The 14,296-nt window shown below is 38.7% G+C and overlaps 1 protein-coding gene across 2 annotated transcripts in view; it reads right to left on the reverse strand.

Moving 5' to 3' along the window:
* LOC131427760 (uncharacterized) overlaps positions 1-14,296 on the reverse strand; it is a 157,046-nt gene that overhangs the window by 72,464 nt on the left and 70,286 nt on the right. The window lies entirely within an intron of this gene.

The following is a 14,296-nucleotide window of genomic DNA, read 5'->3' on the forward strand; positions in this document are numbered from 1 at the left end:
GAAATGTGTTAGATATTTACTCGTTGATTTGAATAAATCGTGAATATGATAATTATTAGTATTTACGATAACGTTCCTTATCAAGACGTGATTACGGAAGGTTGTGAAATGATTATCTTTTGAGTCGACACGTGAATTATAATAATAATAATTTATCGTATTAGCCCCGGATCCAATATACATAATACAGAGATAATATTAGAAAAAATGTGCAAGTTCAGATAATGTGTGAGAATAGTGAAAAAAACAAAATCTTTTTTCTAAGCTCAAAGTCGGATAGATATTAACAATTCGCACACGTAGAGCCACCGGTGGAAAAAAACAAAAAAATCGAAAATAGCGACTGGAATTTATCGCAAGTGATTTACAGACAAAAAAAATCATCGATCCGAAAGTTCATTACTTATTTTTTTTGCAAACGCTATTATCACTGAAACTGATATCATATGACAAAAAATCAGTTGTGCAAAGTTCACTAGCGAACATTCTCCTTAATGATATTCAAGAAAAAAGTTCGCACATTGATTATATCTGATATAAACAGATAAGTTTTGGGAAATGAATATTCATAGCGTTATATTTTTGCATAATACATGATGAATAAATTATTCACCCATGAACAAAACCTGATTCTTTCTGAAAATGTTACTGCGTGTAGGGTGGTTGAAATAAGAAAAATATGTTTTCATTAAAAAATGTGCTTTTTTCGGATGATGATAAAAAAGCTAAGATAGATAATTGCTTTTAATAAATCGCCCATGGAACATAATTATTTAAACTTACTTGCAACAAAAACTTCTACGCCCACACGAACGGCCTTCCGGTAGTTAACCGGAACAATCACAATGGCAGATAAAATCATGCGTGTAGGCATGTTTTTGAGTTCTTTTTTTCGTTTTATTCATAAATTCCTTCTCAGTATACGCGACAAAATTGTTGAAGTAGATCTTATGTACGATTCAGACGATCCGTCTCCTTCCGTCACAGTCAACCTCCGTCACCGTCACCGTCAACATTAATTACATTTATAGTACTGTTGTTGTACCGTTTAATTCCACTATGTCACGTCATTACACAAATCACTATTTTCACGAAAGTGTATCAAACGTTATAATACAGATACGTATTTCGGAATGTTATTCACATCCTTTTTCAGTGCATCGGTTTTATAAACTTAATAAACTTATAAAACCGATACACTGAAGAAGGATGTAAATAACATTCCGAAATATGTATTATAACGTTTGATACACTTTCGTGAAAATAGTGACTGTGAAAATAGTGACTTTGTGAGAGTGTAATGACGTGACATAGTGGAATTAAACGGTACAACAACAGTACTATTAGTGAGAATATTCTACTAACAGCTCAAACAGAAATTTAGTGATTAATTACATGCATTCGTATGGAGCCATTCACACGTAACGTCACCGCCACGGAGCGTCTTGACGGACGGAGTGTGTGAACGTTCCGGTAAAAAAGTATTAAACTAATTTTGAAGGAAGCTGACGTTCCGGTGACGGTGACGGAAACTGACGTTCCAGTGACGGTGGCGGAAGGAGACGGATCGTCTGAATCGTTTTCTAACTGATTGTCAACCATAGCAGCACCTTCTTGGGGAACTTGGTGTGTGAAATGAACTTCACCTCGAAGCTCACTTCCTTCGTGGGGGAAGTGAAATATGAAGTGCGTCGCGATTCACCGGGAGAATCGTCGCGATTCACAGAAAATCGAGTTGACTATCTTATTCAACCGCTGCCGCTGCGTCAGTGGACCCGACTACCGCTTCATGACATGTATGTTCATGTTCGCCAGGTAATTTTCACATTTTTTTTTTATTTTTCATTAGAGTTTTAGGGAAGCTCAGTATGAAAATATAATACACTGAGGTCTTTTTTTATGCGGTCTTTTTTATGCGGTTTTTTTTACGCGACTTTTTTTATGCGAACTTTCAGAGTTATGCGGTTTTTTATGCGAAGTTTTAGAGTTATGCGGTTTTTTTTATGCGAATTTTCAGAGTTATGCGGTTCACCCTTCTGCGGTCTTTTTTTATGCGAAGTTTCAGAGTTATGCGGTTTTTTTATGCGAAGTTTCAGAGTTATGCGGTTTTTTTTATGCGAATTTTCAGAGTTATGCGGTTTTTTTTATGCGGTACGTAAATTCGCATAAAAAAAGACTTCAGTGTATATTTGGACTTTTACTAATTTGATGTTTTATTAAATATTGAATCAAAAGCAATGAAAATTTTAAAATTTTGTACATTTTTAGAGACAGTAGGGTGGTCCTATTAGAAAAATTGATAAAAATTAAATTTTTGATCGATTCGATGGTCTGTTGATTGTTGAATCAATAGCAGTTCGAATTTAACAATTTTGTAGATTTTCAGTGAGTATAGGGTGACGCAATTTGAAAAGTCGTAAATAATATGACTTTTGCTGATTCCATGTTTCATTCAATAGTGAATCAATAGCATTTAAATTTGACATTTTCAACGACCGTAGGGTAGTGCTATTTGGAAAATTACAAATTTTTTTAAAGAATTTCGATTCAATGATATAGATTGGTGAATCAATAGCAGTTCCAATAGGACCATGTTTGACCAACAAGTGTATTGTCAAAAATTTAAGTATTTTAAATTGCAGGGTGGTAGGGCTGCCTAATATAAATAATTGTGAATTGTTTTGGTAAATTGGATGCTGTATTGATAAATATATCAATAGTGGTGAACCATCGGTTTCTAATATGCATATCGTCGAAGTGCCTGTGGTTTCGACTGTAGTTTTTAACGCGCTAATGCTTTGCTCATCAACTGCAATAGAATTTTAGTTTTGATGCTGTAGGTAGGTATGTCGTTGAAATATAATTAATAAAACTATGTGTTGTATCTGGAAACTCCCGGAATGAAACTTCGGATTGAATACTTCTAGCTGTTACTTTATTGGAAGTCAATCAAAGAATGAATGAATAAAATGAGATTCATGTCAGCTGTTATATGATCGTTGGTTGCTATGATCCAACATTTCCCCCTTCAAGGTTTTATCATCCAGTAGGGCTTGAACCGGGCTGGAAGTTGAATCATTCGTCGACCTCTCTCTAGGATTGGTGTTGATGATTGTACAGGTACGGATTCTTCATTTCCCACAACTTCATCTTCTGAAGAATCATTTGTCAGGCTAGCTTCATTGGACTCATCCAACACGGGTTCTTCTAACAACTGGGGGTCTGGGTTGTCAACAGGAACATTGAGAGCTTTTGGAGCCGTTAATCCGAAACCATCGAAAAATACTGAAAGCGGTGTTGGGTTACCTACTGTACTAGGTTCAGGAACTCGAGCGTTGAGTTGGTTTGCATGTGACCGTATCAGGCGATGTTGATCCTCCAGGAAGACATTGTAGTTCACGGTTCCGATTTTCTCGATCACGGTTGCTGGTTGCCACTGCCATGAATTCGCTCGATGTACCTTTACGTAGACGGTATCTCCGTGCTGAAATGCCCTTTTGACTGCGCCGTGCTTTTTGTTGAATGAGTTGTTCTGATTCTTTCTGTTTCTGAATGTGGAGTCAGTGGAACGTTCAGTCGGTTTGAGCAATGACGATACGGTACGTATTGGTCTGCCGAACATCAATTCAGCGGGAGCTTTGCCGTTCAAGTCACTGGTTGGAGTAGAGCGGTAAACATTCAAGAAGGTGTACAGTGCTTCTTCGAGTGATTCTCCTCCCGTGCGCATTTTTCGAAGGCTTCTCTTCAAAGTATCCACGAATCTTTCGGCTAAACCGTTGGATTGCGGATGGTACGGAGCGATACGAATATGACGTGTTCCTTGAGCTGTACAAAAATCTGGAAATTCGTGGCTGGAAAATTGAGTTCCATTGTCGGACACTATTACTTCTGGACTGCCGAATGTTGCAAAAGTTTGAATCAGTAGTTTGATGGTGGTTTTTGTTGTCGTGGATTTTGTTGGATGTATTTCAGGCCACTTAGAGAAGGGATCTACTATTATTAGAAAATAGACACCATCTACGGGACCTGCGTAATCGATATGTATTCTGGACCAAGGTTTGGCAGGAATCGGCCACGACTCTAATGTCGTCTTTGTAGGAGTCTTGGCTGCTAATAAACATGGCGTGCAGTGTTTGACGAAGTTTTCAATGTCATTGTCGATACCGGGCCAAAAAACAAAGCTTCTAGCTATTGCCTTCATGCGTACCATTCCGGAATGACCTCGATGAAACTGTTGCAGAATCCTTCGTCGGAACATCTCAGGAACTATGACTCTGTCGCCAAACATTACACAACCGTCAACTAGGCTGAGCGATTCTCGTCTGTTGTAATATGGTTGAGCAGCAGTGGAAAGATTCTTGGAGCAGGAAGGCCATCCGTCACGAATGTGCTTGATAACAGTTTGAAGTGTGACATTTGTTGATGTTGCTTTCTGCAATGCTGCAAATGAAACCGGAACCTTTTCTGTAGCATCGGAAAGAATACTGGATAAGTCTTCCTCTAGAGTGAGTCCTGCGATGACATATTCTTCTTCTGGTTGGTTGGTTCGGTTAATCAGCCTGGACAAGATATCTGCGCAACCAAAATAGCTCGTGGATACATGTTGAATCTCAAAATCGTAATTTAGCATCGTAAGTGCCAGTCTGTTTGCCGTGTGCATTGGTATGCCTTTCTTGGAACCGAAAATAGACAGTAGCGGCTTGTGGTCAGTCAGCAATGTGAAATGACGTCCTAGCAAAAACTTGACGTAACTCGTGCATGTTGCGAACGAATCTTGCATAGAAGTTGACCGCTCCTAGGTATGACCGTAATTCGGGAACGTTTGTCGGGGCAGGAAGTTCAGCAATGCTCTTCAACTTCTCGGGATTAGGACGAATGCCTTCTTTATCTACGATGTGTCCCAAATAGGCAAGTTGTGTTTGAAAGAGATGGCACTTCTCAGCTTTGACGTGGAAACCATACTCCTTCAGTCGCTGGAACAGTAAATTGAGTGATACTAGATGCGACTTCATGTCCTTTGAGAATACGATAACATCGTCGATGAAAGAGCGGACACCAGGAATATCTGAATACTCCTGGAGCAAGGCGATTAAATTGATACAGACCACGATGCGTGTTGATGGTGAGTAACTTCTTGGAACTATCATCAACTTCGAGTTGTAGATACGCATCGGACAGATCAATGATGCTGAACACTGTGCTACCATTGAGTTGAGCAAAAATTTCGTCAGGAGTTGGAAGCGGATAGTGGTTTGCCTCCAATGCTTCGTTAAGTCCCGTCGAGTAGTCCGCACAAATGCGAACCCGTCCGTTTGGCTTGCGTACTGCCACAATAGGAGCAGCTCATTCGGAAAAGTCGACTGGCTGTATTATACCAGAAGTTTCCAACCGTGTTAGTTCGGCGTCCACCAATGAAATGGTATTAAAGGGAACTGGTCGCTTGGGACAGAAAATCGGTTTGGAATTTGGTTTCAAAAAGAGCTTTACCTTCGTTTTCCTGCAATGTCCCAAGGAATCGTTGAACACTTCTGCGTGCTGCGTTTTGAATTTACAAATTCGCTGCTCTACCGATTCTGTTTTTACTTGATTGCAGACCGAATCGATGGGAACTGACCACAACTTGAAAAGTTCGATCCAATCGATACCAAGGATATTGAGATTGATAGACGTTGTGACGAAACATCTTCTTTTCTTGTGTTACCGTTGATGGTGACGTCGCAATGAAACTCACCAAACAAATGAAGCGGCTTTCCCGATGCGTTCATGGCTTGAATCGTTGGTTTCTTGATAGAAGGTTTACCTAGCGAGTTCCAGGTTCGCTTAGATATCACTGTGATGTCGCTTGCTGTGTCTAACTGCAGCTTGACTTCCACGCCGTCAATGATGGTAGTCACGTACTTTCGCTTGCTTGAGTGTTGAGCGATGTGGTTCACAATAAAGATTCTTCGGGATTTGGCTTTACCAGATTTTCTTGGTCTGTTCGGTAACTTCTTCTCTTCACCAGAAGAAACTGATTTCATCTTGGAAAAACAATTACAGTATCCTTCCTTGTGACCACTGCGGTTGCACTGTTTGCATTGGTGGTTCGAGAAAGGACAATCTCGAACGAAGTGCATTTGGCCGCATTGCCAACAAGGTTTGCGAGGTGTTTTACCTTCCGATTTTGAAGACTGCTGCTGATGAGTATTTCCCTTCTCCTGGACAACGTGCACAGTTGGTTTCGAGCATGATTGACGCTCGATCATGGATGTGTCCGCCTTGAGATGGTCGAGCCGTTAATAGTCGTCGATCAGATTTTGGAGTGTAACGGGAGCTTCTGCTGTTTCAGACTCAATGCGAGAAAGTAACCTGGCTCGTATGTCTGTGTAGCAGTGCGCTTTAAGGCCACATACAAAAACCAAGCACTTGAACTGGTCAATTTTCATGTTCTTGAAATCGAAATCTTCGCATGCACGGTTTACCTTTCCGCCGTAACTGATAATGTCTTCGACTTCTGATTTCATCAACTACAGACACTGGTAGCGCTTGTTGAAGACAGACGTTTGTGATCCGAAAACCTTCTTGATGATTTCGACGGTGTCAGTAAAGTTGATATCTTTGGGAAGCTTTGGCAGAATGTAGTTGGTATACCGTGTATGTGATGGTGTATCCAACTTCCTCAGCAGCAAACGAACTTTTGCGGCATCTTCCAGATTCTTGGCGTCCGAATCGAAAAGGTCCGCGTATCGGCTGTACCATTTTTCGAAAGTAACTCCATTTTCTGGATCGAAAGAAAATTCGCTGATGTTGGTTGCTAAGGCCTCAAGTGTTTGCTCTGCGTTGTTAGGCGTTGGAGTGGGTTGTGCTAACTTCTGCAGGAGAGTCGCCATCTGGAGAATTGCTTCTTCGAGGTCCGCCATTGCTTCAGGTTTTTAATCCTCGTCGCCAATTGTTGTATCCGGAAACTCCCGGAATGAAACTTCGGATTGAATACTTCTAGCTGTTACTTTATTGGAAGTCAATCAAAGAATGAATGAATAAAATGAGATTCATGTCAGCTGTTATATGATCGTTGGTTGCTATGATCCAACACTATGCATCGAATAGAGCTCAGTTGACCTTCGCCGATAGTCTACCAACCGAACAGTTAGGAACAAATTGCTTCGCCGAACAGCAAGCAAACATCACCTTTGCGTAAACCGAAGGAACAGCTTTCGCATATTTTTGCTCAAAAATACTTCTGAACACAGAGCATTGGTGTTAAGTTCCCACTTTACCACCACTGGAATTTCTATATTAAGCGATTCGGCGCTTGCTGAGAATATACAAAATTAATAAACTTTAATTGCAATTAATACACTAATCAATATAGCATCGAACATGCCAAAATCAAAATATTCACATTTATTCATATTCAACCATCCTAAACCGCTCGCTAAAAACGTCAAAAATCATTCAATTCGAATTACTACTGATTCACTGATCCATTGAACATTAAAATATCAATAGTGCATCGAATGACATTAGTAAAAAACTTAACAGTTTTACAGATAAAACCACACTACGATCGCTGAAAATGTCCAAAATTATTACATTTTTATTGCTATTGATTCACTATTAAAGAAACATGAAATTAGCAAAAGTTGAATTATTTGCGAGTTTTCGTATTGCGCCACCCTACACTCGCCGAAAGTGTCCAAAATTATTCAATTCGAAGTGCTGAACTGATCGAGCTTTGATTCAAATAAATATTGTATGATTCTATTGAATGCGGTCTAGATCCAAAAATATGTGATGAAGAAAGTTAAAAATATCTAACCTGGTGATAATGTTAAAAATGTCTATACTTCATATAATTGATGACACAAAAAGTACGAAACCTTTAATAGGATGTAAATATATCTGAACTTTTAGGCCTGGCTATTTGATGACCGCGACAATTTACTGCAACTGCGAAATTCTCCGAATCCAGTTTCCGTTAGTCCAATCTTTAATATAAAATTTGCATCGATTTCATCGAAATGTCCATGTCTTGATGAGAAAGGCATTATTACACCACTAGGTTCAATAACATAATCCACTCAGACGAAATTGACCAGTCATCTCTTTTAATAGTACAGATTATTTCATATACACTGAGGTCTTTTTTATGCGGTCTTTTTGGGCGACTTTTTTTATGCGAATTTTCAGAGTTATGCGGTTTTTTTATGCGAAGTTTTAGAGTTATGCGGTTTTTTTTCTGCGAAGTTATGCGAATTTTCGCATAAAGAAGACTTCAGTGTAGTTATTTTTCACCTAAAGCATTTAATATGTAATAGGCATAATCCCATAGGTACCAAATAGCCCTACCAAATGGTAAATACTTGAAAAGGAAACCCTATAATAAAGTTGTACTCATTCACATCAAAATACATCCGATAAGATCGGCTCTCTTCGTTAAATTTTTCTTGAAAACCGATGATACCGGAGTAACCGTGTTGAGAGGGGTATGTTCTCCTTTGCGATTATGGCCCAAGGCCAGAGAACAATCGTTGGTCTTTGACAGGTTAGACGTAGTGAGCATCTAGGGCTCACTAGGCCAAATCGTGTGCTACATTGGGAGGATTTTTCTTCAATCCAAGCCGATCAATTTAAGGAGCAAGACTCTTTGCGAGCGTATGAGTAATGTCAGCAATGTGTGCGTAAAAAGAATTTCCTGATTTTAAACAATAAACATTCCACATGGTTGAAAAATAAACCAATCAGTGCATTCTGCTTAAAATTGCAATTCAAGAAAAGCGAAAAATGTTGGCTAAAACTCTTTTGTTTTCCTTAAAACTGCTCGAGAAAAAATTTTTCTGTTTCAGTTTACTAATACAAATGCATTGAAGCAACTTTTTTATTAGAGATTTAAAATATACATTCATAAAATGTAAGCAATTTTCCATCAAACGTTGGTGAAAAATTGATCAAAATTGATATGTCATCCAAAAAGTCAGGCTTAACATTTATTTGAGAATTATTATTAAAAAGATTGTTTGAAACCCGATCGCGCAAGCCACTTTGATAAACTGGTTGCACTGCATATATGAATACATAGATCTATGACATACGTACCAAATAAATTGGACGTAATACACAATTTACCAACACAAATTAACTTAGTTTACTCTTGATCCTTAGAGCATATTCAGCAGCTAGAAGTTCTATATGGAAGATCTACACCATTCTTCTGTCAAATTTGAAACTGGTCTACGATGCCGTTCTATTTTTTGTATATTTGAAACACGAGTAAAACACTGCTGGGGCATCCAGTTTTTCTTGTTATAGAATCCAGATTTAAATTTTGTAACTGGCATAAGTTATGCATCTAGAACTAAAACACTACTGAATATGCCCTTAACAAACCAAAAATGTCCTGTGAGGGTTAGTGTGCCATGCATTCGTATTTTATCAGCTGTAGAACAGCTTTCCTCCGCTTTGCATTTTCTGTTATACGCTTCGATGTTCATTCGTACCCACTGTGTTGTTTTAGTGTTTTGATAATTGTGTGTTTTTATTTATTAAACCCTACTAACAATCAACCCTTTTATTAACATTTAGAAACGTGACAGTACAAATAACATTTATAAATATACTTTAATCAATCAGAGGACTTTGTAACAAACGGTTACACTATCCCCCCACAACGGGAAAATAAATGTGAAGTCTTTATTTTCAATTCATTCATAACACTCTTACTTTTAAGAACATGTAAGGTATTTTCAAAATCAACAATAGTATTTTTTTGGTATTACGCGTAGCAGTTAAAAAATTCAAACAAGTCTGAGTGAACGTACAACACTTTAAAATCATGCGTAACTAAAAGCTAGATTTTGAATAAAATTTGTCATAATTGATCAAATGTGATTTTAATCCTGTGCTTATACATCACCTTGAACACCAGTGGTGAGATTCTACTACTGTGATTTATGATTATATCAATTCTCTTGTAGGGCAATACAGTCGATGAAAGTAAAAATCAATTCAGTTTACCTACAATCTTGATCATATGCGGTCTAGTAGCGTGATTCGTCAGGTGAGATCACAATGGCACAATTCGTTCCCCAAGTTGGCCACCTGGGTAATGAAAGAACAACTCCAGAATCATGTAGATTTCAGGAAATTGAATTTTATCTTATTTTAATTTTGGTAAGTATAGATAAATATTCTTCTAGTAGGAGAAAGATTATTAGCTTCGATCTAATATAAAATTCTAAACTAATTTGCTTCTAAATTTTGTTTTTTTTTGTTACTTTTCTCACTGAAAAGTATAAAAAACAACAAAATTCAACGAAGTTGCGGTGACTAAATAGAAGACAAAAACTAATTTGCTTCTGTTCGTGCACTAACAAAAGCTGTTAACGGATGTCTGCTTATCCTTGTTTGCATTTTATGTTTTGTGACGTAACATTTTATGTTTTGTGATGTCACATTTAAATTAGACTAAATAAACACTAAAAATAACAATTTGTATTCCGACTTCTCGGGAGATTTTGGATAAAGTCCAACGCTAAAATTTGGAAAGGTCGATCAATAAGCTTCTTCTTTCCCATCGGTGCAACCGAGGGTTTGCATTGCTTGCACACGCCGCAAGACTGAATGTATCGTTTGGCTTCTATCGCCATCTTTGGCCAGTAGTACCGGATTTTAATTCGCTGTAAGTTTTTCTCGTATCCGGGGTGCAAACTATCATCATGATCCTCCTCCAGTGTGCTTTCCGGCAAACACAGCTTCCATTCATACCGGTAGTCTAGTATATCCGAAGCTACCGATACGAACTTGTACAGTTTGTTATCCTCGATCTTGAAATCTGCGAAACTTTCCGGGTTCCTTTGAAGTTTTCGAAAAAGTTTCGAGTACCAATCATTCTTTCATCGACTTCATGGCTTTGTACAGGGCATCTGCGACCACGTTTTCAGAACCCTTCCGATACAGGACTTGCATGTCATGCTGCTGCAGAAGAATGTTCTATCGACTGAGCTTGGGCGAAGGTTTCCACTTAGTGTCCATTATGGATGATAATGCGGAGTCCGAATTAAGGTGAATCTTGCACCCTCGACGTACGAACGAAACTTCTCGATAGCCTCCAAAGCCGTTAAACCTTCCATTTCTGCTGCTTTCAACGACCGTTGAGGAGTCAACATTCTTGAGAACGCCAACACGTGATCTTTTCCTTCGCCCTCTTGCGTAAAAACTCCTTCGATAGCAATGTCACTAGCATCCGTTATTAGTTTCTCCTTTAGTATATTGAATCCATTCTCCGCATCCGCGCCCAACGATACGACCTTCGGTTTATCTTTTAATAGGTCTGTCGAAGGTGTCGTTAATTCGCTGAAATTTTCTATAAACCTATCTCGAAGCAGGACCCAACGGTATCAGCCAGAAAGCTTTCGATAAATCAATGGTGGTCAGAAATTTGGCCGGTCCCAATCTTCCTAGAATTCTATTCTGGTGTGGTTTCAGCCAAACCGGATCAGCATTCTGATAATTTTCGATTAATTCTAATGAATGCGAAATTGGCGGTGTGGTATCGAATCTGTTTCCCTCTACGAAAACCTTAAATTGCTTTTTCACTTCTTCAAGCTGGTTCTATTGTTCTAATGCATCAATTACTGGTCCTGGCGGTCCTTTGATCGTGGGTTCTATTTTGAATAACCGCCAGAAATTAATGTACAATATCAATTTCCGCTTTATTGAAGATGCTACAAAAGTAGTAAGAATTTTGATCGGTCCATTACACGTGATTGGCTAGTTTACAGTTTGTTACTTTGTTTGTTGTTACAAACCTGTCACCACCGGCAGTCGAAAGCTTGGTTTTTGTACGGTACAGTTTCAGCTTTAGCCTCTTGATTCAGTTCTTGCTTCCGGTTCCTTAAATTAATACTTGTGCTTCACGGATCAGGGTCATTTCGCCGAAAGCCGTTTGACCGAATGCCATTTCGCCGAATGGGCCACTTCGCCGAATGCCATTTCGCCGAAAGGGTCATCTCGCCGAATCCTGAAATCGTCTTAAAATCGTAATTAGAATTGATTTAAAATAATGATGATAGCGTTAACGCCTGTTTTGTTGACCTACAATTGTACTTCTTGAATAAAGATTAATTCTTGTACTCTAGAATAAAGATTGATTCGTGAACCTCAGAACGGAGTTCCCAAGAAAACTTGTTGATTATTAGCTACTAAGCATCAAAGCAATTGCATAGGTGTACCTACCAGCAAATGTATGTGGTATTTTCCGTTTATTAAGTGAAAATGAAAAAAATATCTAATACGCCACATCGTTTTGGTTCATGTGCTGTCCGACCTTGCTACAGCTTGTTCGGACCTAACAAAAGCAAAGAAACCTAGCTTTGAGTAGACCGGGCAAACGAGGCGGTTACAGGTTTGTATGCAAGAGGCCGCCGCTTCCGACGGGTCAGCGGCCGACTCAGCTGGTGATCGGTTCGGTTATGTGGCTGCGCCACATCAGTTATACAGGAGAAATGACCCTTTCGGCGAAATGACCCTTTTGACGAAATGATCCTTTCGGCGAAATGACCCTTTCGGCGAAACGACTTTGGGCGAAATGACCTATTCGGCGATAGGACCCGCTCCTGAGCTCCACTGCCCAACAAACCTATTGTTTCTACTCCCATAACACCCATTTCAACGAACGGTCTATCATCGCCTTCCAACTTTAGTTTCAGTTCGCTAACTTCCAAACAGTACGGAACAAACACAGTTGTAGGCTTTGTTGACGGCGACCTTCTACACCGAACTGCGTCCGTTTTTTTTGCGCAACCCGGACATTTCTCTTTCGTGTAATCATGAAACCCGCATACTGTGCAAAACACTACTTTTTCCCTCAGACAAGCTTCAAGGTGGTGGAATTTTCCTCTACAATTAAAGAATACCATTTTGTCCGGGATTAAGTAGTTCGCTATCTGCTTTTCTTTATCCCCTTGACTTAATCCTGGGTGATCGTTTTCCTTTCTCTGAGAAAGGTTTCCTTGAAACAAATTGAATTTCCTTCTCTCTGATGAGACGTGTTTTGTTCACTCTGTTGAACTGCCATGTGACGAAAAATGTCCAATACTGCATTATAGTAGTCCTGAATCCTTTCGGATCTTTTCTGTCTCCGTTGATCAGCATGTTGCTCATAGTGGAAATATGTATCTGATAGTTGAAACTTCAGTTTCAGCTCAGAGACCACATCTCTCCAATTCTTGAAGTCGTCAATGTACAAAGTTCTAGCTTCTCCGGTGAAGAGATGAATAGCTTTATTAAAGAGTTAAACATTAAACTTAACTTCTGCCAAAAAACTTATTTACTTCCTTACTATCATATTTCAAAGAACAAGAAAACATTCAAATATTTCCGGTTTATTATTCAGGGTCATTCAAGAAAATTTCCTACCCGGAAAGATCCTTGAACGAATCAAGAATCGAACCCGATATCTTTGTCAGTATCAGACTGTAATTCAGCTGGCCCTTCCCGCCGGACCAGTTCAGCGCTACAAACATCTGCTACGATGGGGTAACAAGACTGCGGATGAGCAGAGCCAAGCCCAATTCCATCAACAACTTCCGATCCCGATTAGTTTCCGAAATATAATAAATAAATCATTACTCAACTCTTACAAAGTAAAGATTCGAACTTGACACGTAGAATGCTAAAGCTCTCAAAAATAAAAGAGAACATATCCAGTTCCAGTCATATTCATTTTCCAGATTACCTCTACCTGCTTTGCGCACGCGAGGCTCACACTTTTGTAGACAACTCATTCTTTTTTTTTACTCTGAAGCAAACTTTTAAAAATCCATCATCATCATACAGAACATAACAACCTAATGCGTCTTACTTGAAAAAATAATAAATATAAATAAAAACAATCTTCGTCATTTTACACAATTTTCGAAAAAATCTAATTGGACTAATTTAAGATCTAATTACAGAACAGATTTTATGTGTGAAATACACAATTTTTTTAACTCCCTGAATGTTGCAGCCCGCTTGATTCGTCCTGGCATCGAATTGAAAAAACTAATTATTATTACATTTTAAAATCAATCGCATAACCTTATTTTGCAATCGCTGTAGTCTCAATATTTGCGTGTTGTTAGCAAGAAATGGAATCGATGAGCAGAAGTCAATGTGAGGCGAGATAATTGATTTATACAGGAGAATTTTACTATTGGTCGTTAAATCATTTTTAGGTGGCATAATACACCGTACTTTTTGGCAACCTTCTTGATGACGTCGTTAACGTGAGATTTGAATGTTAGCTTTTCATCAATTATGACTCCAAGATACTTCA

This window comes from Malaya genurostris, chromosome 2 (assembly GCF_030247185.1).
Source record: "Malaya genurostris strain Urasoe2022 chromosome 2, Malgen_1.1, whole genome shotgun sequence".
NCBI classification, from domain to species: domain Eukaryota; kingdom Metazoa; phylum Arthropoda; class Insecta; order Diptera; family Culicidae; genus Malaya; species Malaya genurostris.